Genomic DNA, 26,083 nt, shown 5'->3' with positions numbered 1-26,083 from the left:
CTGTATCGGAATTCCGATACCGACATCCGATATTTTTTCAATATCGGGCACGGGCATCGGAATCGGAAGTTCAAAGTTGATTGACAGCCGAAATGACGTCATCATGATGCGCGGTGTGTGCGCATCATGATGCGCCGTCATTTCGGGCCTTCCGGGAGTCTCTGCCGGCCTGCCGGGGGGCTGTGCCGGCCTGCCGGGGGGGCTGTGTGGACTGCCCGGGGTCTGTACCGGCCTGCCGGGGGGCTGTGCCGGCCTGCCGGTGGTCTGTGCACCCTGTGGGGGTCTGTACCGGCCTGCTGGGGGGCTGTGCCGGCCTGCCGGGGGGCTGTGCACCCTGTGGGGGTCTGTACCGGCCTGCCGGGGCGGTGTCCCGGCCTGCTGGGGGGCTGTGCTGATGTCCGGGGGTCTGTGCAGGCATCGTCCCATGGGACTACAAGTCCCATCGGGCGATGCCTGCTACCATGACAGTGATTGACACATTAGCCAATGATGGGACAGTAGTAGTCCCATCATCCGGCTAATGTGTTAAATGTTTAAAAAAAAAAAAATACTACATACATACATACTACATGCATGCTACATGCATGCTACATACATACCACATATATACTACATGCATGCTACATACATACTACATGCTACATGCATGCTGCATACATACCACATATATGCTACATGCATGCTACATACATACTACATGCTACATGCATGCTACATACATACTACATGCTACATACATACTACATACATACTACATGCATGCTACATACTACATGCTACATGCATGCCACATACATACTACATGCTACATACATACTACATACATACTACATATATACTACATGCATGCTACATACATACTACATGCTACATGCATGCTACATACATACTACATGCTACATACATACTACATACATACTACATGCATGCTACATACTACATGCTACATGCATGCCACATACATACTACATGCTACATACATACTACATACATACTACATATATACTACATGCATGCTACATACATACTACATATATACTACATGCATGCTACATACATACTACATGCTACATACATACTACATACATACTACATGCATGCTACATACATACTACATGCTACATACATACCACATATATACTACATATATACTACATGCATGCTACATACATACTACATGCTACATACATACTACATACATACTACATGCATGCTACATACATACTACATACATACTACATGCATGCCACATACATACTACATGCTACATACATACTACATATATACTACATGCATGCTACATACATACTACATATATACTACATGCATGCTACATACATACTACATGCTACATACATACTACATACATACTACATGCATGCTACATACATACTACATGCATGCTACATACAATACATTCATACAATACATACATAGACATACAGTACATATAACATAGAGTAACATACTTACCAATACTTGTCACATTGTTCCCCGAAGCCATTGTCTTTTACGGAATAAATATTAACATAACAAACCACAAAAATACTCACCCATGATCCGAAGCAGTCCACGAGTGTGTCCCACGACGATCTTGGGTAGAGAACTGCAGCATCAGCTGATGCTGCCGCTCTCTACGGGCTGCAGGAATCCAATGACAGAAGGTAGGTATCCTTCCGCACTGTATTCCTCCGCCACTTAAAAAAAAAAAAAGTCCCTAGTCTCACTTTATGGTAAAAGCTGTGTGGGAAATTCCCACACAGCTTTTACCATAAAGTGAGACTAGGGACTTTTTTTTTTTAAGTGGCGGAGGAATACAGTGCGGAAGGATACCTACCTTCCGTCATTGGATTCCTGCAGCCCGTAGAGAGCGGCAGCATCAGCTGATGCTGCAGTTCTCTACCCAAGATCGTCGTGGGACACACTCGTGGACTGCTTCGGATCATGGGTGAGTATTTTTGTGGTTTGTTATGTTAATATTTATTCCGTAAAAGACAATGGCTTCGGGGAACAATGTGACAAGTATTGGTAAGTATGTTACTCTATGTTATATGTACTGTATGTCTATGTATGTATTGTATGAATGTATTGTATGTAGCATGCATGTAGTATGTATGTAGTATGTATGTAGCATGTATGTAGTATGTATGTAGCATGTAGTATGTATGTAGCATGCATGTAGTATGTATGTAGTATGTATGTAGCATGTAGTATGTATGTAGCATGCATTTAGTATATATGTAGTATGTATGTAGTATGTATGTAGCATGTAGTATGTAGCATGCATGTAGTATGTATGTAGTATGTATGTAGTATGTATGTAGCATGTAGTATGTATGTAGCATGCATGTAGCATGCATGTAGTATATATGTAGTATGTATGTAGTATATATGTAGCATGTATGTAGTATGTATGTAGCATGCATGTAGTATATATGTAGTATGTATGTAGTATGTAGCATGCATGTAGTATATATGTAGTATGTATGTAGCATGCATGTAGTATGTATGTAGTATGTATATAGTATGTAGCATGTATGTAGTATATATGTAGCATGCATGTAGTATGTATGTAGTATGTATGTAGCATGTATGTAGCATGCATGCAGTATGTATGTAGCATGTATATAGTATGTATGTAGTATGTATGTAGTATGTAGTATGTATGTAGCATGTAGTATGTATGTAGCATGTATGTAGTATATATGTAGTATGTATGTAGTATGTATGTAGCATGTAGTATGTATGATGCATATATGTAGTATGTATGTAGTATGTATGTAGCATGCATGTAGTATATATGTAGTATGTATGTAGCATGTAGCATGTATGTAGCATGCATGTAGTATATATGTAGCATGTAGTATGTATGTAGCATGCATGTAGTATGTATGTAGTATGTATGTAGCATGCATGTAGTATATATGTACTATGTATGTAGCATGTAGTATGTATGTAGCATGCATGTAGTATGTATGTATGTAGTATTTTTTTTTTTTTTTTTACATTTAACACATTAGCCGGATGATGGGACTACTACTGTCCCATCATTGGCTAATGTGTCAATCACTGTCATGGTAGCAGGCATCGCCCGATGGGACTTGTAGTCCCATCGGACGATGCCTGCACAGAGACTACCGGAGCCTGCACAAACCCCCCGGCAGACCGGCACAGCCCCCCCGGAGCCTGCACAGCCCACCGGCAGGCCGGCACAGCCCCCCGGCAGGCCGGTACAGACCCCGGGCAGTCCGCACAGCCCACCGGCAGGCCGGCACAGCCCCCCGGCAGGCCGGCAGAGACCCCCGGAAGGCCTGTAAAGACCCCCGAGAGGCTGTACAAGGGCAGGAAAGGGTTTTTCCAATTCCGATACCGGAAGTCTCAAAGACTTGAATGGGACTTCCGGTATCGGCATCGGCGATACCGATACTTTTTTTTAAAGATTGGCCGATCCATTCCGATCCGATATTTTGAAGTATCGGACGGTATCGCTCAACTCTAATTACGGACGTAAAATACGGTCCGTATTTTTCTACCTTGTGTGTGACTCCAGCCTAATATGGAGGCAGTAACAGGCTTACATTGAGAAAACAACTTCTGATCAATAGAGAAGAAGCTATGTAAGGCAACTAAGAAGAATTGCGGTCACGTGGTTCAGAAAAAGATTGTAACAGTACCAGAAATATATATTTGAACACATGCAACTAGACTACATACTGTTATACTACATGTTGCTAATGGACTAAGGAATAAAAATATTCTTCTTTAACCCCTTTAAAAGGAATCTGCCAGCAGGTTTTGATATATAATCTGAGAGCAGCATGATGTAGGGGCTGAGACATGTCAGGATTCCTGTTGTCCTTCTACGGTTTGATCACTAGTGAATGCTATTGTTCAAATTAATAACGGTGCTGCAATTCCACTTTTTACCATTGGAAGTTGCTGTTGTGTTCTGCAGTTGCCCTTTACTAAGATAGCAGATTCTGAACCTGTGGAATCCATCTTGTTTCCTTTTTAACTCCTTAAAGACCTATGACGTAAATATTCGCCTCCTCCTGTTTGGTGCTGCTCCGTAGCTGAGCCCGCACCTTTTCTGGCACATGACAACTGATCTGATCAGGTCACATGTACCCCTAACAGCCACTGGTGGAATCATGATCCACCCGCAGCTGTTAATTAGATAAATGCTGCTGTCAATCTCTGACAGCGACATTTAACTCGCACAAACCAGATGCATGTCTTAGGCTAGGTTCACATTTGCGGTTGAGACCAAAGCACATCGTCCGCAACCGCAAACGTATGCAAAAACGCATGCAAACGCATCCATGCGTTTGTGGTTGCGGGCGATAGGCAAGTGCTATTTTCCTGGTGAATCTTTGAATTTACTCAAGCCACTCCCAATGGTCGTGTCTTATGCTAATTCTTGCAAACGCAAATGCAAAACGTATGCATGTCGTTGCGTACACTTGCGTTTCCATAGCCAGTAATGCTTTTTATTACGCTTGTCATTTGACACTGCAAAAATTGCAACAAGATACGTTCGGTGCGCCCCGCCGTATACCGCAAAAAGATGCAACCATATGCAAACGCACCCGAATGCATACAAACAAATGTCCCTGTGTACTCCATGTTAGGCCTCTTTCACACATCACTATTTTTGATCAGTATTTGTATGCCAAAACCAGGAGTGTCTCCAAAACAAAGAACAGACATCAGTCTTTCAATTATATTTTTTTCTTGGTAAGTTTCATTCCTGGCTTTGGCATACAAACACTGATGCAAAATACTGACCAAATACTGACGTGTGAATGAGCCTTTAAAGATAGGTACGCAGGACATGCAGATGTATGCGCATCAAACACAGCGGGCTAAACCGCAAATGTGAACCTAGCCTTAGCTCCGCTCATTGGCTGCCCTGTCACATAGGTTGGCATGATAATCTGGGGTCTGCAGGAGACCCCTGTGGTTGCCATTGCCAAACTGCTATGAGTGCCGACCACCATCACAGCAGATAAGCATTTTTGTTAGCAGCAGCCCTGCTATGTGTAACACAAGCAATCAGAAGATTGCAGCTTCTATTCTCCCATGGAGGCTATTGAAGAAAAGTAGTATCAATAAAAATGTCAGCTTGGCGCGCAAAAAAATAAGCCCTCTCCCACCCCAAGATCACGAAAAATGGAGACGCTACGGGTCTTGGAAAATGGCGACTTTTTTTTGTGCACTTTTTTTTTTACAAACTTTGGAATTTTTTTACTACTTAAATTAAAAATAATCTATACATGTTTGGCATCTACAAATTTATAACAACCTGGAGAGTCATAATGGCAGGTCAGTTTTAGCATTTAGAGAACATTGTAAAAAAAAAAAAAAAAAACAATTGTGGAATTCCACTTTTTTGCATTTTCATAGCACTTAGATTTTTTTCCCCCATTTTCCAGTACAATATATGGTAAAACCAATGGTGTCGTTCAAAAGTCAGACTCTTTCTGCAAAAAATGGCCCCTCACATGGCCATATTGGCTCTGGGAAGAAGGGGAGCAAAAAACAGAGGCACAACATAGGAAATACCCCTGGCCTTAAAGGGGTTAAATCCACATGGATTGCTCACTCATTGTGTGAGTATTGTGTGTAGCTGCTAGTTTAGTTCCAGTCTTCAGCTCCTTAATTGTCTTACCCAGACTGTTCTCACTTCAAGGAGGTCGTAATTCACTTGTAAGGGGTATAAGAATCATAGGCCGGAGTCACACTGGCGAGGAATACGGGAGAGTGAGAGGCGCAAAAAGCACGCATAAGACACGGACAAATGATTTTCTATGGGGTCACTCGCACCAGGCGTATATTTCTCATCCGTATCCTACGCTCCGTGCCACTCGCAGCATGCTGCGATTGTCAGCGTACTACGCCCGTAGTACACCAATGCAAGTCTATGGGTGCGCAAAAAATACGGATTACACACGGAACACACGTGTGACCTGCGAGCAATATGCAGGTCTTTTGGCTGGTGAACAGGAAATGGGCCAATCCATCATCAGGAAGCCTAGACATGCAAATGAGCTAAAAAAACGCTCCAGACATCCAGGAAGTCAGCCTCCACGGAGTACAGCAGCAGCATGGCGTCCACATATATTAATGTAGAGATGCTCATTGTGCTTGTGCAGGAGCGTCCAGAAATATGGGACCCACGCGATGCAAACTATGCTAACCGCACAAGAAAGGAGGCGTCATGGAGGCGCATCTGTCGCCAGATGTACCATGACTTTGGTGACAGACCACATGATGAGCAGCATAAAATTCGTAAGTGCAACCATGAAAACATCATTAACCTTTAGCGCGCGCTATAAAATGAATCTAGAATCAGCACCCACCCCCTTCCTGGGCATGTACTTTTCTTAGCCTCATCAGGCCGTTACATTTGGATGTGACACGTGGCTTCACACAGCCATAATTTGGGGTTAGGCCACAAGCTCCTCATCCTCCTAGCCAAAAAAATTAGTTTAAGTGGAGCTAATGAGACCATGTGTATCGGCCCAATTACATATGCCACCATGAGTAGAACGCACACCCCAGAAGGCCCCATGCCTAGACTACTGTTCGAAAATGTGACCTCTCAAATATGTGATTTTGACAATCTTTCCTGTCACATTGCAGTGGAAGATGTGATGAAACGGTGGAGAAGTATCCGGGACCAGTACCGCCGGGAACGCCAGCAGCGGTCCAGGAGTGGGGATGCTGGACATGTCAAACGCAAATATATCTACTATGACCGGCTGAACTTCCTCGCCCCAATTCTGGATCTGAGACCGTAAGTACATACCTCACACCACATGACACAAAAACATTACACAAATACTTTACAGGGACAAAAATATTGATGTATTTTTGCCTCTGTTCTATTTCATAACAGAACTCAATCCAACCTTACGGATCGAGGAACGGCCTCAGAGGCAGAGCCAATTATAGATCCTGTAGGGGATGAGGTGGCTGGCCCATCTTCTCCCCCTACAAGAAGGATGGCTGAAGAGGAGGCATCACAAGACCACACAATGGCTGGCCTACACACCACACCACCAGGACGGTCTGCTGCTGCAACCTCACCCATCCTGGAAGAGCCGGGCAACTTGAGCAGCAGCCCAACTGCCCCGATCAGGTCCTCCCCACAGGCTGCTCTAGCATCACGGCGAACAAGAAGAAGGCGCCAGGTCACCATTCAAGAGAGCAGGACCAATGTGGACACAGGGGTGCTGAATTATTTGTCCCGAGTCACTACAGATGATGGTGAGGAGGCTTATGCACGTAGCCTCACCCTTTATCTCCGTGCCCTTACCCGTGAGGTCAGGCTCCGTATTAGGGGTTGTATTCAGATCCTGCTTGATGCAAACACCCCCCCAATACCCCATATGAGGTTTTTGAATTTCTGGAGAGGTGGCAGCTCTCACCACGAAATTTAATGCGCATGAGACCATCCACACAGATGCTTGCTCAAGCAGGGTCTGAACAGCCCCTAATACGTGGGCCAACACCTCAAGCCCTTCCTCCCCCTACCCATCCTTCTATTCCGCAGCCCCAAATGTCTTCCTCAAGCCAACCCCACCAATATGGCCACTTGTACCCACCCAGTGTTGGAGGCTGGTCCCAACCTGGCTGGGGACGATCTGGCTATGTTGGTGGGTATGAGCCACGGGCCTACCATAGCCAACAAGAAGAAGAAGCCCCTCACCATCATCATTACTCTGGCCAGTATCCCCAACAGGCCGAGGAGGCTGGCCAATTACAGCATCATGGGCAACAGTATGGCCCCACACAGGGCGATGTTAGCCACAATGTCCAGCAGCACCCACAGGCTGGTCATCCACGTTCCCCTTCCCCTACATATGAAGATTTATGATTCTAATGTTTGGAGATGTCCAGTGAGATGTAACTGGTGCTCCTAATGTAAAACTAAAAACAGGTGTTCTCCTTCACCAACATTTAGAACATAATTTAACACTCACATTTTTAAACAATGTTTTCCAAACATATGAAACAATCCATCATGACAGGCAATGCTACCTCATGCCTTTCACACAGATATTACATGTGTGTAGAAAAGAGAATATTAAAATACGCTATACTGTAAAATGAAAGGATGAAAATAAACTACTCACTTGCTAACGCCTAGGAAAGGTGTGCTCACCTTAGTTAAGTAGTCACCTTTTTTGTTAGCAATCTATATTGAAAAAATTAGAGGCGACCAGCATACAGAATATCACGCTCTCTCTATGTCTTAACAAGTGAGTTTTGTATTTTGATCCTTTCCAGTATAGCATGCTTAAATATTGTCTGTTCTACAGACAGGTAATATCTGTGTGAAAGATGTGAGGTAGCCTTGCCTGTCATGGTGGAATCTTTCTATGATTGGATAACATTATGAGGAAATGTGAGTGTTATCTTGTTGCCTTTATTTTGGTGATGGAGCTCACCTTTTGTTGCCAAATCAAGGTTAATCTAGGCATGCAGCAATGTTGTTATTGCCTAATGTTTGTTGCTGTTTTGTTTTGTTATGTTAATTTAACACCAAGTTAAAGATGGCACAAAGGGTCATTTTGGCCAATGCCAAATTTGTGTTATGGCAATATTATGTTTGCCTTTAAGCAAACCAAAAAAAAAATAGACAAAACTAAAAATTTGTCTACTCTAGTTAACGTCTCTGTGTGATTTTTCACAATCTCTCACAACATACTTACAGACAACAACCAATGCAATGAAACACTCATAGAATCATAAAGGCTTGAGTAATATATATTTAGACACACTTAAAGAAACAAATTATAACATAAACACAGCATTCTCTTGCCAAGAAGTAGCCCCCTAAGGTGAAATAAAGTAGTTCATGAAAATATCACGCACTTTGAGGCCAGAGAGCGGTCTACGTTGAGGGTTGATAGGTGGTCTCACCCTGCGCACATTGTCCGGCCTATGCACAACACCATCAGAGGAGGAACAATCATGTATCCTGGTGAAGTTATGCAGAACAACACAGGCTTTCACAACTTCATTCACATTTTGCTCACTCAACTGAATGGCAGACTGGAGTACCCGCCATTTGGCACAAAGAATCCCAAAGGAACACTCCACCAGTCGCCTAGCACGTGATAGGCGCAAGTTAAAAATTCTGCGCCTGTGGTCAAGGTTGCGCCGGGGATATGGCCTCATTACATTGCGTGATAACTGAAAGGCCTCATCTTCCACAAGGACATAAGGGACTGATTGTTCGGGGGGAGCCTGGTAGCTGGCGTGGTGGTGGTAGATCCAACTGGTTGGTGCATAGCCGCCGAGCCATTATGGAAGTATTGAAGACTCTAGAGTCTCCCGTCCTTCCATAGGCCCCAATGTCGACAATTATAAACTTGTATTGAGGGTCTGCCAGAGCCAACAATACAACAGAAAAGTATTGTTTATAATTGAAGAATTGGGAGCCTGAGTTCGGCGGCTTACACACCCTGATATGTTTGCCATCCAGGGCCCCAATACAATTTGGAAACTGGCAGTCCTCCTTAAACTCCCTTGAAATCCTTAACCAGTCTTCCATCCTGGGCTCGGGCATGACCACTTGATGGAGTCTTGTCCAGATTTGTGCACATGTAGACCTCACTATGCCTGAAATGGTGGACTTTCCAATGAGAAACTCATGGTGGAGGGCGGCATAAGACAGGCCAGTGGACAGGAAGCTGTAGAACAACAGAAAGAGTACAGTTTAGAATGGCTTAAGTAAAAAAAATCATTTACATGCCGACCAAACTTGGTAGGAAATGAGAGAGAACAACACACACATATTTGGTGGCACAATGACTAAGTGATATGCAGGACATATTAGACGTAACATTCTGGTGTGTCAGGTGAAACATATTTTGAGTAAGATGAGGGCATTAAACTTTGTCCAAGAAGGCCAAAAAACATAAATTAACACACACATTATGACCATAGAGAATGTGGTTGTGTAGCACATACCGTATTGTGAGTAGAAGTCGCTCCTCTACAGAAATGGCTTTGCGCATCCTTGTGTCCTGAAAGGTGATCCCAGGGCGCACTGTCTCCAAGAGGCGATCAAATGTGGAAATGCTCATACGAGAGTACTGGTAAAATTTCTCCAGATGCTCCCGCAGAGAATAATACAGGCGGTGAAAATGCCCTCTTGTGAGTCGTTGCCTCAAAAGTGGATGTACCCACATGCGTCTCCTCCTCCACAGATCCACTATCACAGGATATGGTTGGCCAAAGCGCCATGACAAAAGCCAGGTAAAGAGAACCTGCTCAGTTGTATTGAGTCTCAGACCCTCTGCCATGCTGCGCAAAGAACACCAACACACCTCGTGAAAGCAAGGTGACAAATGTACAGAATGTAGGCAGCCACCTGTTTCTGAGTGTCTAAATAGGGTGCAGGCTAATGATTTAAATTGTTTGCAGGCCTCAAAACCGTTAAATGTCCATTTTGCAAGGCTGCGAGAAAATCTCGCCATACGGATTGCATACGGATGCCATACAGATTACATACGGATGCACACATGCTCAAAATACGCGACCTCACCTTGCTTACGGATGACCTACGGAGCACTGTTTAGGGGTCATTCATCCGTATTACGCATGTAAACTACGGAGCGTATTTTGCGCAGGTTAGTGTGACTCCAGCCATAAAATAATAAACTGAGAGTGAGCTTACTCATAGCTCATTTTCTTGGAAGAATTATTTTTAACCCAAAATACATGCATTTAAGTAAACATAAATTGCTCTTAAAGGTTTCCAAATATCTTAATACATTTTCTATTTTAGCTCTTGTTTTATCAATAGAAAAAAAAGTTTATTCCTCTGTAAATCAACATATGCTACAATGTATTTAGGGGAGAGGTTGGCTAACTGAGTATATTTACAATGGGCAGCACAGAGGCTCAGTGGTTAGCATTGCAGCGCTGGAGTCCTGGGTTCAAATCAACCAAGTGCAGCATTTGCAATGAGTTTGTGAGTTTGTTTACATGGGTTTACTCCAACTTCTCCAATTTAGGGTTGGAGTTAGAATTGAGGGGTTTCCACTGTTTAGGCACATCAGGGGATCTCCAAACGCGACATGGTGCCACCATTGATTCCAGCCAATTTTGCGTTCAAAAAGTCAGACGGTGCTCCCTCCCTTCCAAGCCCAACAGTGGTTTACCCCAACATATGGGGTATCAGCGTACTCAGGAAAACTTGCACAACAAGTCTAATTTTGGGGGTCTAATTTTTCCTGTTACACTTGGGAAAATAAAAAAAATTGGGGGCTAAAGAATTATTTTTGTGGAAAAAAAAATGATTTTTTTTATTTTCACGTCTCTGCGTTATAAACTTCTGTGAAGCACTTGGGGGTTCAAAGTGCTCACCAGACATCTAGATAATTTCCTTGGGGGGTCTAGTTTCCAAAATGGGGTCACTTGTGGGGGGTTTCTACTGTTTAGGCATATCAGGGGCTCTGCCAACGTAACGACGCCTGAAGACAATTCCATCAGAGTCTGCATTTCAAAACGTCACTACATCCATTCCGAGTGCTGACGTGTGCCGAAACAACGGTTCCCCCCACATATGGGGTACCAGCATACTCAGGACAAACTTTACAACAACCTTTGGGGTCCAATTTATCCTTTTACCCTTGTGAAAAAAATTGTGGGCTAGAAATCATTTTTTTAAGGAAAAAAAAATATTTTTTATTTTCACGGCTGTGCATTATAAACTTCTGTGAAGAACTTGGGGGTTAAAAGAGCTCACCAAACATCTAGATAAGTTTCTTTGGGGGGTCTAGTTTCCAAAATGGGGCCCCTTGTGGGGGGTTTCCACAGTTTAGGTACATCAGGGGTTCTGCAAATGTACCATGACGCCTGAGGCCATTCCATCAAGTCGGCATTTCAAAACGTCACTACTTCCCTTCCGAGCCCCGACGTGTGCCCGAACAGTGGTTCCTCCCTACATATGGGGTATCAGCATACTCAGGACAAACTGTACAACAACTTTTGGGGTCCAATTACTCCTGTTACCCTTGTGAAAATAGAAAATTGCAGACTAAAAAATCATTTTTTGAGGAAAAAAATGATTTTTTATTTTCATGGCTCTGTGTTTATAAACTTCTGTGAAGCACTTGGGAGTTCAAAGTGCTCATTACACATCTAGATAAGCTCCCTGGGGGGGTCTAGTTTCCAAAATGGGGTCACTTGTGGGGGTTTCTCCTGTTTAGGCACATCAGGGGCTCTGCAAATGCAAAATGATGCCCGCAGAACATTCCATCAAAGTCTGCATTTCAAAATAGTGCTCCTTCCCTTTCGAGCTCTCCCATGTGCCCAAGCAGTGGTTCCCCCACATATGGGGTATCGGTGTACTCAGGACAAATTGCACAACAACTTTAGTGGTCCAATTTCTCCTGTTAGCCTTGTGAAAATAAAAAATAGCGGGCTAAAAAATAATTTTTGAGGAAAAAAATAATTATTTTTTATTTTCACTGCTCTGCGTTATAAAATTCTGTGAAGCATTTGGGGGTTCAAAGTGCTCACTACACATCTAGATAAGTTCCTTAAGGGGTCTAGTTTCCAAAATGGTGTCACTTGTGGGGTTTTTTCACTGTTTAGGCACACAGGGGCTCTCCAAATGCGACATGGTGTCCGCTAACGATTGGAGCTAATTTTCCATTCAAAAAGTCAAATGGCGCTCCTTCCCTTCTGGGCCCTGCCATGCACCCAAACAGTGGTTTATGACCACATATGAGGTATCGGTGTACTCAGGATAATTTGCCCAACAAATTTTAGGGCATTCTCATATGGGTCAGTCCTATTATACTTTTTTATATTTGTTGTGCCATTATGGCCTCCTAAATGTATTAAAAGCAAGACTGTATAAAATGCAAATGTACCCCAAGCATTTCTAAATCACTCCCATGGCCCCAGAAGGGCAAGTGCAGATAAAGGCTGACCAGGTCCGCACATGGACATCTCAGATCTGACCTCCACACTGTCAAACCAGCAACCATAGATGAAGGGTGAAACAGGCTCAGACAGAGGTGCATAGTCAAATAGAGCCTGGGAGAGGGTAGGGCTTCTGTATGTGTGTACAGCATCCTAGATCAATCACAATAAAGACAGATAGATTGGCGTACATAACCAAGCATGCATGGAAAAAGCGGGGGTCATCCACAAAAAAATAACAAACAAAGAAGCCAGTACTGTCTTTATTGTGATTGATCTAGGCTGCTGTACACACATACAGCAGCCCTACCCATAGAGTAGGACTGCCCCATATGAGAATGCCTTGGTGTGGCGGGGTGGCTCAAGGAATTGATTAATTATTTGCTAAATGTCTCATTTTAAATTTCAGTTAGAAGCTAATATGTACCTTCTATTATCTACAATATCTCCAGTGCTTCTACTGATTTGGACACAACAATGCCATTAGGTGTGAAACTCCTTATTATTAGGACATTGTAACATCATAAGAGGTGCCAGGGATGTCACATGTAGTAGGAGGTTCACAGTATTTCATTTCATTTTTGCTACATTTGCAAAAAAATTGGCATATATATGTATTTTAGGCTGGATTTACACATCATTCTTGTTTGTGTCTGTGAAAATATGAATGATATTTCATCAGTGTTTGCTAAGTGTCTAAGTTTTTGCCATTAGTGTTTTCATCAATTTTACTCCTATGCAAAAAAAAATTATAAAGGGTTCTCAAGCTTCTGCTGTGAAACAGTCAGTGAAAAATAGACAGCATCAGTGTGTTCTCCAAGTTTTTCACTAACAAACCTTTATGGGTAAGTTTGACCCATGTCTAGGACAGGTATCTGTCTTTTGTTTTGTGGACACTCAGTCCACAAAAAATGGATTTGTGAACATCTCCATAGACTATTATGGATATGTGGTTTATCAATGAAAAACACAGAACTCGTACAAGAAAATCGGATGTGTTATAGGCTTAAGAATGAGAGAAAACATGTTACAAAGTCTCAACATTATCTTAAGTGTAGCAAAGTTTTAGAAGTAGGTAAACTTTTTAGACTTACAAATTTATATATTATATATATATATATGTAAGTGTACTGGAGTATATATGTTCTGTCTCAGACATAATTCATGATCTTTGACTGTCTGCTTGTTTATATATATGTACAATGATTTGCAGTGAATATTCAGAATATTCCGTTTCTTCCATAGATTTAATGTTTTCATTGTTCTGGCTCCATCTAGTGGCCAGAGTCATAACCGCATTGTTATTGTGTGTTTGCTTCCTGAATCTTTTCTCTCCTTTCACAATGTATTCTGGGAAAGCTTGCGAAGCACCCTGGTAAGTTTGCAAAGCATTATGGTTTAGTCCAGTCCCCATTTTTCCCTCCAATCCTCCATTTTCTCTCAAGCCTGCTTCCTGGGAACATCTCATTTCTCTTCCCCCTTGTGTCAGCATCGCTGGTACGTAAACATGCTTCTGTATATAATTCCTGTCTCAGATCAGCCTGCTTAGTTAGCTCTCCCATGCTCAGCTAGTAGTGCAGATAATGTATGTTATGTATATTATATTCCTATGAACCCAGTACTGATTGTATTTATATGTTTTACTTGTAGTTTCACCACGCCAATATACCACCACGTTCAATAAAATACAGATTCAACTACAGTTTCCCTTATTGGACCCCGGTATAGCGGTTTAGCTGCCTGTATAAGCTACATGAATCCCGGTTCATTTAGTGAGGACAGAACAATATACAGTATATCTGTGTAAGAGAGCCTGTGTATGTTTATGGTGTGTGAGCAGTTATGTGTATGCCTGTAAGTGAGTGCGTAGTTTCAAATATGAGTGTGTTTATTATTGTGTTTGAGTGTGTGGGTGTATAGGAGTGTAGGTTAGTGTGTATGCATATACAGTAAATAAAATGTGTGTGCTTCTTGAAGGGTTTGTTAAGTTTTTACTCCTTCATGACAGAGATATTCCATTTTCTCTTTTTTGTTTTTTCCTCCTCTTCTTCCAAGAGCCATAGCTTTTTTATTTTTCTTTTAATACAGCCATATGAAATGCTTTTTTTTGGTGGAACGAGTTGTACTTTTGAATAACACTATTCATTCTATCATATAGTGTACTGGAAAACAGAAAAACATTGCAAAAAAAGTGCAATCCTACAAATGTTTTTTGTTTGTGTTTTCACCATGTTCAGTACATGGTTAAACTGGCCTGACAGTACTGTATGATTCTCCAGGTCAGTAGGATTGCACAGATACCAATCATGTACTTTATTTAAGTGGTGGATTTAAAAAAAAAATTTGAAATAATTTTCTTTTGTTACTTTTCGAGACCCATAAAATTACTCGTTCATGATATGGGGCTGTGTGAGGGTTTATTTTTTGTGCCCTGAGCTGACGTTTTTATCAATACCATTTTGGGGTAGATACAATATTGCATTTTATTGCAGTGTTATGGCTGCCAAGAAAACATAATTTTGGTGTTTTGACTTTTTTCTCATTACCCAGTTTACATATCAGATTAATTTATTTAAAATTTTTGATAAATTTATATGAACACATTTAATGTTTTATTTTAAATGAGGCAAAATATTTGAACTTTTGTGGGTTTTTCTTTTTTTTTCATAAACTTATGATTTGTATTATATTTAATAGTCCCTTTAAGGGACTTGAACCTATGATCATCTCATCACTTGTGCTATATATAGTAGTGCATGAGCAAGATTTAAGTACACCAGCTGATTTAATCAGACATCATTTGCAGGGAAAGATGGAATGTGAGCCCACTTCAAAAGCAAGTCCAAACATGCAACGAAAATGTATGTCATATGTGGTGAAGGGGTTAAACTACAAGTCTGCATTCACTCTGTATGACTGCAGTCTAGTCAATCCTTGCACCGGATTCTCTGGAGTCATCTGCAGGAGATGGTTATCATGTGACTGCAAGGATGTGTTACGTATGGGCAGCACGGTGGCTCAGTGGATAGCAATGCAGTGCTGGGGTCCTGGGTTTGAGTCCCGCCAAGGATAACATCTGCAAGGAGTTTGTATCTTCTCCCTGTGTTTGTGTGGGTTTCCTCCCACATTCCAAAGACATACTAATAGGGAATTTAGATTGTGAGCCCCATCGGGGACAGTGATGATAATGTGTGCAAACTGTAAAGCGCTGCGGAATATGTTAGTGCTATATAAAGATTATTATTATACTCACTACCACATTCTGACTAGACTGTTTCTGGCCTCGATCAATACACTTACATTGAGTAAGGCCATGCCCATCTAGTCAGAATGTGGCCAAATCACAAGCTTGCAGTCACATGAACAGCCGCTCCTGGCTCCAGCTCGCACCATGTGAGCATTTGTAAATATGCAAATCCATGTAGAGAAAAATGGACCGCACTCTTCAGGCTGGTGAGGAAACGCTGCTGTTTTATTGGCACATACAATGCATGTTGGCCGGGGGAGTGATAGCAGGAGTGAGCAGAAAGCTGACAACGGCCGTTTTCGCTCTGCACCAGAGCTTCAACGGGTCCCATCCATTTTTTTCTCTTTTATGCATTAATTCGCAAATATGCAATTACATAGAGTAACTGAAAACTTGTAGATTAAGACCGGACTACCCCTTTAACATGTCTATATTAAATTTTGACTCTCAATGAGCAGCAAAAAAAGAAAATGAAAAAACATCTGTTGAAAATCTGTGCTCCCCATATGTTCCATATCTTCCTGGATAAACATTAAGAACTAATATTATTTAATAATTTACTATCCACTAATCTGCAAATGTAATAATTGTATGTTGAGTTACTGAAGTTGCTTTCTAATAGATGTTTCCTAGAGATGAAAGAATTCTATTTGAGTAGAAATTAATTCTGCATTGATTTTATAAAACATCCGATACTTTGCAATTTGCTTCTGTATGGACTCAGCAAAATGGCAGCCTCCATTTTCCTGAATTGTAGAGGGAGAATGACTCCGAATTGTTCAGAGCTTACAGCATGAAAACTGGACAAGGTATGGCAACAAACGTTACATATTCTGAAAGGGCTGCCCTAGCCCTATGTCAGGAAATTATTAGTATGCTATGAAAAAATAACCTGACAGATTCTTTTTAAATACTGGACCAATTCATTCTAGACCTGGAACGTCCAGCTCTGATGAAGCCCAGGACAATTTTGTGCATGCACGGAACTGTTTTGGGCCTCATCAAAGTCAGAAGTACCCAACTAAAATGAAGAGACTTGTAAATCGGCATTAGCAGTGTTGATCAGATAATGCGGCAAGGACAGTGAAGAGCAGATGGGCCCGAGAGGTGAGTGATAAGGTGAGGACAAGTATTATATATATATATTATCTTATTTTTAGTAGGATCTCGAGTCATTAAAGAACTCCGAGCATAATAAGCGACATTCTGTTGGAATATGTTTGGTGCAACAACTCTATTCTTGTCTATCAGTGTTTAGTTGCTAGATTTGTATGCTATTTATAAAGTTAAAAAAACCTCCCAGAGGCTCATGCAAGAAGGGCATGTAACTGTATTTCCTATTTTTCCTTTGTCTGTGCATGAGAGAAGCAGCCTGCTGTAGATGCTGCACAGATAGAGACACAAAATAATTTATTCCTGATCTATTAAGCTTATCATATATTGTTCCTGATTGTTTCTAAGAGAAACTCACGAATGTTTTGTCTGTAAAAAGCCCAACCACCTTAAAGCAGGCTGCAGAATTTGGAAAGCAAGAATGAGTCAGCTTACAAAGCAGAACAGTCATCAAAGGGTTAAAACAGCTGTAAATTAAGGTTCTGCATGTGTTGAAACTGCATTTAATGCCAGTACAGGTCCATCTCCAAAACATATATGCTGTATAGATTCTGGTGCAAGCAGTCATATGACAAATAACTAGGATTTGTTCACTGACCTTAATGAAAGCACGTCAGAAAGGTCACCTTAGCTAATGGTCACTATAAGACTTCAGAAGGAGTAGGAGACGGCTACCTCCATTGTCCAGATTCCTCAGCACAAAGCAAATAGATCTCAATAAAGGATGTTCGCTATATTCCCAGCCTTGAAAGCAATCTTCTGTCAGTAAAGAAGCTCATGCAAAAGGGGAATGTAGTTACTTTTATAGATAACAGCTGCATCATCTCAAAGAAGGGTCACAGCTAAACTTTATCAGCTAAAATGCAAAAAAGAGTGTACAGTGCTAGACAAAATCTACATAAGAACTGTATCCATGTATGGCACAGATGTCTTGGGCACAGAGACACAGAAGCAGTAAAAAATCAACCAGTGTAGTCAAATTATGAAGTGCACTAGCTGTCTTGAAGGGAAAATGTCCAGAAAATCCTTTCTTAAAATAAGCACTACTAGATCTGCACAGAAACTGTATCTGATACATACAGATGTATGCAGTCCAATGAGTGTTTAAACTCCTAGCAAGAAGAGATATTTTCTCACATTTATTGATGACGACTCCAGATATACAATCGCTTACCTGCTTCACAGTAAGGTTGAATTTCCATAGATTCTTGAAGAATATCTTGCTGTAGTGTTTAACAAATTTGGAAGAATGCCAAAAGCCCTGCGTGCAGATAATGGAACTGAATATACAAGTGGTAAGGTGCAAACTATTTTGAAAAAGGATGGAATCGTGTTCCAGGCTACCATTGGAAGAAGTATGCTGTTTGATGAGAACCTACCTACAACATATTGGGGAGAAGTCACCATGACAGCTTGCTATCTTCTAAACAGAGTGCCAGGTAAAGCCACAAATAAAACTCCACATGAGCTGTGGAACTGAAAGAAACCTAACCTGAAGCACCTCAGGATATATGGAAGCAAAATGTTTGTTTATTTTTCCAAATAAATACGTTCCAAGTGAGAATCACACGCAAAGAGTCCTGGTGGGCTATAGTGAAACTCAAAAGGGATACAGAATCCTGCACTCAGAGACCAACACAGTAACAATTAGCAGAGATGTAGTGATTGATGAAAACTCTATCCTTCAAATTCCATGAAGTTACACCAGTTATTCAACCTAAGAGGCAAGAACAAGAATCTCAATCACCAAACACAGACACTGAAAAGGAAAACACTAAAGTGTGGATTATCTCTGAAGCCACCAAGGAAGACATGGACGAACCAAGTCAACCTCCAGTCAGGAGATCAGAAAGGCCAAACAAAGGTATCTGTAACAATTATATGGGTACTACAGAATCTGATGGTGTGGGACAATATGACCCTGAGACCAAAGTTGATGCAAATAACTATATTTCACAAGTGTAACAAAACTAACAGGGCACTTCCTGCAATCGTGACAAAACACAGCACAATATGGAATGATGCAAGTAAAGCAAAACTAACAGAGTACTTCCTCCAATTGTAACAAAAACAAAGCTCAATATTGAAATGTCTAGCAGAAAGTATGTGAGTAAGCACACCGCATTTAATGAGGCAGTCCAGCGATATTAATAATGAGCACGCACACAGCACTAAAGTGTAGAAGTCCAGCAATTAGAAAGGTGGGAATGCACTCGGCACTTAAACGTGGGAAGTCCAGCTTCATACAGGAGTGGCAATAACAAGAGAAGGTCGCTATGTGCACCTTTTGGGCTGTAAGTCCTGCCCAAGTCCTGCAGAGCAGCCCACACAAACACAAACCTAGAGGGGAAGATGATGTCAGGATTCCTTTACAGGCCACAGCAGTTCCAGAGGTGAATAGCTCCAATTTGAAGTCCAGACAGCAGTTAAGAATTGTCATGATCTGCTGAGTTCGTGGGATGAGGTAGTTTAGAGGTTAATCTGGACAGCCTCACTCTGAGATTCTGGGAGGCTTTTTATAGCCTCATTGTGGGCTCACTCATTGTCGCTTATACTCAGACCCTTGGCCGAGTGTGTGACCCTGGTTTGCTTTGTGACTTTGATACTTTATGCTTGCTTGGTTTTGATCCGGTTCTGTCCCTGTTACGAGTTCTGCCTGTTCCTTTTGTACTGCTCAACTATTCCCATGTATGACTCTTTTGCCTTGGACCTGACTACTCTCTGACTGCCTCCCTTGTACTGTGTTGCTATCTCTGTGTATGATTCATTGCTTATTGCTTACGTTTTGACTATTCTCTGCTTGTCCCTCTGGTACCGCGCCATCCTCCCCGTGTATGACGCCCACTTGTCTGACCTGAGTTTCCCTAGCCTTTGCTCCAGGATTCCTGTAATAGAACCCTATCCTGCAGCAGGACGCTAAGCCACGCTCCCTGTGGTCACATGATCGTAGGTCCTTGTACTGCTAAACTACTTTCAGTGTCGCAGGTCCTGTTGTCTGAACTTTCCCTGCAGTATCAGACCCCGGGTCCTCCCATAGTCTGGGTGAGTTACCCTGTTCAGCCTCGGCAGTCTGCCGGTGCTGACAGGATCCGGATAGAATAGACAGCTTCAGAGGACTGTAGGCAGCAGAATGAGGAAAGGCAGAGCACCGGGTAACGAGCAGCAGCAGGGAGTCCACCATCAAAACAGAAGGAGCTCAGGAGACAACAGCAGCAAAATACTCAGGCAAAGAGGAGCACACGACGTGGGCTTAAATAATCAGGACAGACAGGAAATTCTATGGCAGGGCGAGATACAAGACTCCATCTTGGATCAGGGCAAACTAGCACAAAGGAAAGTCCGAAATCCTTACAGGATCCCAGATAGACAACATTCTTAGATGGTCAGAACACTTCCTGAACCAGAGCCACAGTCATGGCAAGAGATGCAAAAACTGCCTGTTCACGAGAAGCAGAAGTGGATAAATGCCGCTAATGTAGAGATGGAGTCCCTTCACAAACTCCAGACATGGGAGCTTACTAAGCTACCACAAGGAAAAAGAGCTATCGGATCTAAGTGGGTCTTCAAAAACAAATATGACTCAGAAGGTAAAATTCACCGGTTTATGGCAAGATTGGTCGCAAAGGGGTACTCGCAAAAGTATGGCGAAGATTATGATGCTACATTTTCTCCAGTTGCGAAGCAAACCACATTTACAACTTTAATGTCCGTAGCTGCAGTTGAACAGATGACAGTGAGACATTTTGATATCAAAACAGCCTTCCTACATGATGACAATGAAGAAAAGTTGTACATCAGCCAACCTGAGGGATATATTAAAAAGTGTGAAGAGCACCTTGTTTGTAAAATGCAAAAATCTCTCTATGGACTTAAGCAGTTGGCAAGAGCTTGGAACTTGAAAATAAACAAAGTTTTGATGGATGAAGGATTTAAAAGATCTCAAGCTGATCCATGTTTGTATGTGAAAAATGAAGCGAAGGAGTGGATGTATGTTCTCCTATATATAGATGATGTAATCATGTCTCATCAAGATGAAAAAGAAATTGCAAGCTAAGTGAAATTCTCAACCAGCACTTTGAGACTAAAGACTTTGGAAACGTGACATATTATTTGGGAATCCAAATCCAGAGAGAGGAAGATGGAAGTTTTCTTCTCAACCAAAGTTCTAAAATTTCTGCAATACTAAACCAGTTTGTAATGTTAGGAGCCAAAGGTGCATTAACACCAATGGATCCATCATAAAGTTGGAAGGAGAAGAAGATCTGCTACCCAGCAATGAGAATTACAGACAAGTTATAGAGAGTTACAGACAAGCACTTCTGTACATTGGGCTGGAGATTCAAGTGATCGGCAATCAACAAGTGGTTACTTGTTCAAAGTAGGAGAAAATTCAATTTCTTGGACCAGCAGAAAACAAGTGTCAGTCACATTATCTTCTACAGAAACAAAATATATGTCTGCTGCTTATGCAAGTCAAGAAGTAATTTGGTTGAAACAACTTTTGGAAGATTTCGGCAAGCCATTAGCTCAACCAACAGTTATCTATGAGGACAACAAAGGATGCATTAAACTTGCCAGCATTGAGAAGATTAGTGCAACAAGGACTAAGCACATTGATGTAAAACATCACCACTTAAGTGACTTAGTAGAACATGGTGTACTCGAGTTTGCGAGTCTGACAAGATGATAGCTTATGGTATGACAAAGCCATTATGAAGAGCCAAGTTTGTGGACTTCAGAACCGCAATGGGACTAACAGGATAAGTAGTTATTAAGTGGGGGTGTTGGAATATGTTTGGTGCAACAACTCCATTCCTGTCTATGAGTGTTTAGTTGCTAGATTTGTATGCTGTTTATAAAGTTAAAAAAAAACTCCCAGAGGCTCACACAGGGAGAGCATGTGACTGTATTTCCTGTTTTTCCTGTGTCTGTGTATGAGAGAAGCAGCCTGCTGTAGATACTGCACAGATAGAGACACACAAATGATTTATCCTGATCTGTTCAGATTATCATATATTGTTCCTGATTGTTCCTGCTACCAACACATTCAATAATGAAGTATAACTTCTCTGCAAATGGAAATTACTTGAAAAATCCACGTGAATAGGAGAAATCGAATTTAGGTAGATTTGCTCATCTCTAATGTTTCTGTTATCTTACTTTTGCTTTTACTTGTGGACATAAAATACCATAATAATAACAAATTACAATAATTTAGCTGTAAATTGTGTTGCAACTTATGTGTGAAAAAATATTAAGAAAATCTATGGCTTGTCTTATCTATTGCATTTTTTCTATGCTGTATTGTGCATAAATATGTGACTTCAGATTTTGTATTAGTCTAGCCTGATGAAGAGACCTGAGTAGTCTCGAAAGCTTGCAATGTATTACCATCTTTTCAGTTAGCCATTAAAAGGTATCAACTACTGAGGACTCTCAATCCTGAATATTTTTTTATGGCTGTAAAGGGATTTTTGTATTTAAAAGGACATCTCATCATTTTATTTCCCTCACATATGACCACAACTCTGTCTTTTAATTTATTGTTTATCTTCCATGTAGTTTCAGCGATATCATTCTAGTCCAATTTTTATCACTGCATCGGCATTGTATGTTTTACAAATTTTAAAGTTCATCGTAAAACTGTATGGAGTATGATGACACTGTATAATAATTACCATTTATCATTCAGCATGCATGAATTGTACATGTCGTGCCTACTCATCCTTGGACTAAACTGCTCAGGCAAGACAGACTGCACAGTCATGGCATTATGATGGGTGGTGCTTAAAAGGCTGAGCTCTGATCACACGGGCACTACTGTGCATGCATTGAAGAGGCTGATCTGTTACTTTACATAGACTAGGTTTAGTCATCATTTTTATCAGCCTAAATTACTTTGCCTTTTTTTTTAAACCTATTTAAAAAATGTATAAGTTGAAAATAAGTATTACAGCTAAAAAGTAATCCAAATACACACACATTTTGATGTAGCATAATTATATTTTGAAAAAGATGCATACAATAAATATGTTATATTATCATTGCACATTTAAAATTATAAATGATAAAAGAAAACTGCTTGATCTCTGCAAACTTTTCTCTAAATCAAATGATTGTAGAATTGATTAGTGTGTCTCAAAATGTTATTAGTTTTAAGTTGTACATTGTCTTTCGAAAATACTGAAAATTATTGTTAAGATTAAAATTGCCTGATATTGATAACATTTCAGAGCAAATTAGAAACTTTTCCCACATAGTAAAAAATTAGATTATATACTGTGTGTATATATATATATATATATATATATATATGAAAAAGGCACAGCAGCACCCTGTGAATGCCCTTCACAGGGTGCTGCTGTACCTTTTTCATATATGTTTTGCAGTCACTGCAGCTTGCACCTATGCACCTATAGGAGATGCTGGTCAGGTTTTTTTTGTATGTGTGTGTATATATATATATATATATATTATATATATATATATAATTATTTTGTTTGTTTTAGTTTTTTAGTTTATTTTAACATATAAAAACAGAAATTTAAGTAACTATTTGAACAATTAGTAAAAAATATATTAATAGTTCAGTCTGTGTACATTTAAAATTTCCTTTAACCTAACTCATTTTTTTAGTTCAATATTTTTATTATTAAAGAAAAATGAAAGTTATTGATAAAGTAAACCTTTGAATTTTTTTTTATTTTTCAGGAGGTCTCTTCAATGTGCAAAAGTACATTTAATACAATGTATTACTGTATTGTGCCTTACTTGCAAATAATTAATGTGTGCTGTCTATCTATCTATCTATCTAGAAAAGTCAAGACAGCATCAGCAAAAAAGGGGGGGCAGGGGTGCAAAGCCTCTCAGGCATAAACCAATCCTGCAATATACATACAAAAATGAAGGCAGCAGTCCCAAAATAGAAAATTAGAAAAATGTAATAGCCCAATGGCCACATATATATATATATATATATATAGTATATATACGGTATATATATATATATACTGTATATATATACATACACACGTATATATGTGAGTGTATATATATATTATATATATACATATATGTGTGAGTGTGTGTATATATATATATATATATATATATATATAATGTGTGTGTGTGTGCCTGTGTGTGTTTAAGTATATGTTGTGTGTTTACATATATAAATATGTAGAAAATAATAAAGCACAATACTGGAGTACATTGCATGTAATATACTGGCACCAAAGATTATATTATTTATAGAGTTTCATGTGTGTGTATATGTATATATATATATATATATTTATACACACATATAAATACATTATATACATATACACATCTCTCTCTAAATATACATATTTCATGTGTATGACAAAAATGTTTAATACCACAGCTTATTTTTCCCTCACAAAGCCAATGGGGCATTAATTGCTGATGAACTCCGTTATGCACCCCATACTTCCATCTTTTTTTGTTAACCAATTATGCACTACTACTTTCTCCAAATATCTGCCGCAGGGTTAATGCATTGCAACAATTATGAAAGATGCCATTTCCTTTTTACAGATTACTGCTATTATAAAACCATCTGCCACGTCTTCGTTCCCATATGTAGAAGAAAGGGACGACTGTAACGCCGCTGTTTATTCCTCGTGCTCATACTGGATGCAGATACTGTATTCTTGTGCAGTAAACCAAAGACACTAGCCTTAATGGGCTCTTTATTACGCTTTTTTTCCTTTTTCTTTCCAGGTGTAAATGAACACATCATTAAAAACAAGAATCAGCGGCAAAGAGAGAGAATGTCTCACACAGAGCATGGTAAGCCCTGCCTCCCAAGCCACATTTTGCATATGCAATCACATCACAAGAAATACACATGCTGTGCACAATGGGACAAAAAGCAAGCTAGAGATGGAGGCTGAAGGAGAGGGAGCGAGAAAGAGGGAGCGAGAAGACGCAACCGACAGTACAGGCCAAGCTCCGTTACATCTCTTCGTAAGCAACCTGCAAGACATCCACTGCAGATGAGGGCGAGATGCCCTCCTTACCATTTTTTTTTTTTTTTTGCTTCTTCTCCGTAATGTGAAAGTCAATTCTGTATCCAGTTCTAGGGCACCGATGTAAATAGGGATCTGCATTCAGCACGCACTGCACTTAGGATATGTGGCTCACGCCTTTTTTTTTCTTACTGCTGCTTCATGCAAACTTTAATCCACAGGGGTCTAATCCTCCAAAAGCAGACATTTCAGACTGAAAGAGCGAAGCTCCATTAATTAGAAAGTGCGCCAGTTGTAGCCAAATGCTATTATATTAGTATGCAAAGCCCACAGTCAGTTAATCTCTACAAATCGTTTGTTTCCTTAATTGCCCTCTAAGGGCAAAAGTGAAAAACAGAAATGTAGTATAATATTTTTTTTTGTTAAAGTGAAACAATTTTTATAAAATAATTTTTAACGATGATGGTGAATCGCTGCATTTTCAGACATTAAACTGAGACATTATTTTTAACAGGCCTCTATTGTTTTTATTTCGCTGTTACATAATCCTTCATTGGACTTATCCGCTGTCTGTTTATACCATATAGCCGTCCGAAGGTTGTTTTTTTATTTTAAATATGTTTGGAAAAAAAAAATCACCATTTTCCAAAAGCAAAAAGACTTAATGTATGAAAAATTACAACGTATAAGCCCTTCTGCTGCTATAGGTGTCCACCTCTGTCAAAGCCAGGATTTATTGGTGCAAAGGACAAAGATTAAATTTTGCTCTCCTAGACCT

General features: G+C 40.5%; 1 long non-coding RNA gene across 3 annotated transcripts in view; it reads left to right on the top strand.

Moving 5' to 3' along the window:
• LOC141048131 (uncharacterized) overlaps positions 1-25,816 on the top strand; it is a 425,218-nt gene extending 399,402 nt beyond the window's left edge. For all 3 annotated transcript variants that reach the window (XR_012219966.1, XR_012219965.1, XR_012219967.1), the window contains one exon: positions 25,058-25,816. This is a non-coding gene — a long non-coding RNA (uncharacterized lncRNA). The remainder of the gene's footprint in view (positions 1-25,057) is intronic.
• Positions 25,817-26,083: the final 267 nt, after the last annotated feature.

This window comes from Dendrobates tinctorius, unplaced genomic scaffold (genome assembly GCF_039654945.1).
Source record: "Dendrobates tinctorius isolate UK_male_01 unplaced genomic scaffold, ASM3965494v1 ptg000133l, whole genome shotgun sequence".
NCBI lineage: Eukaryota > Metazoa > Chordata > Amphibia > Anura > Dendrobatidae > Dendrobates > Dendrobates tinctorius.
The sequence above is the reverse complement of the archived record's forward strand: the minus strand, read 5'-3'. Positions and strand labels throughout refer to the sequence as shown.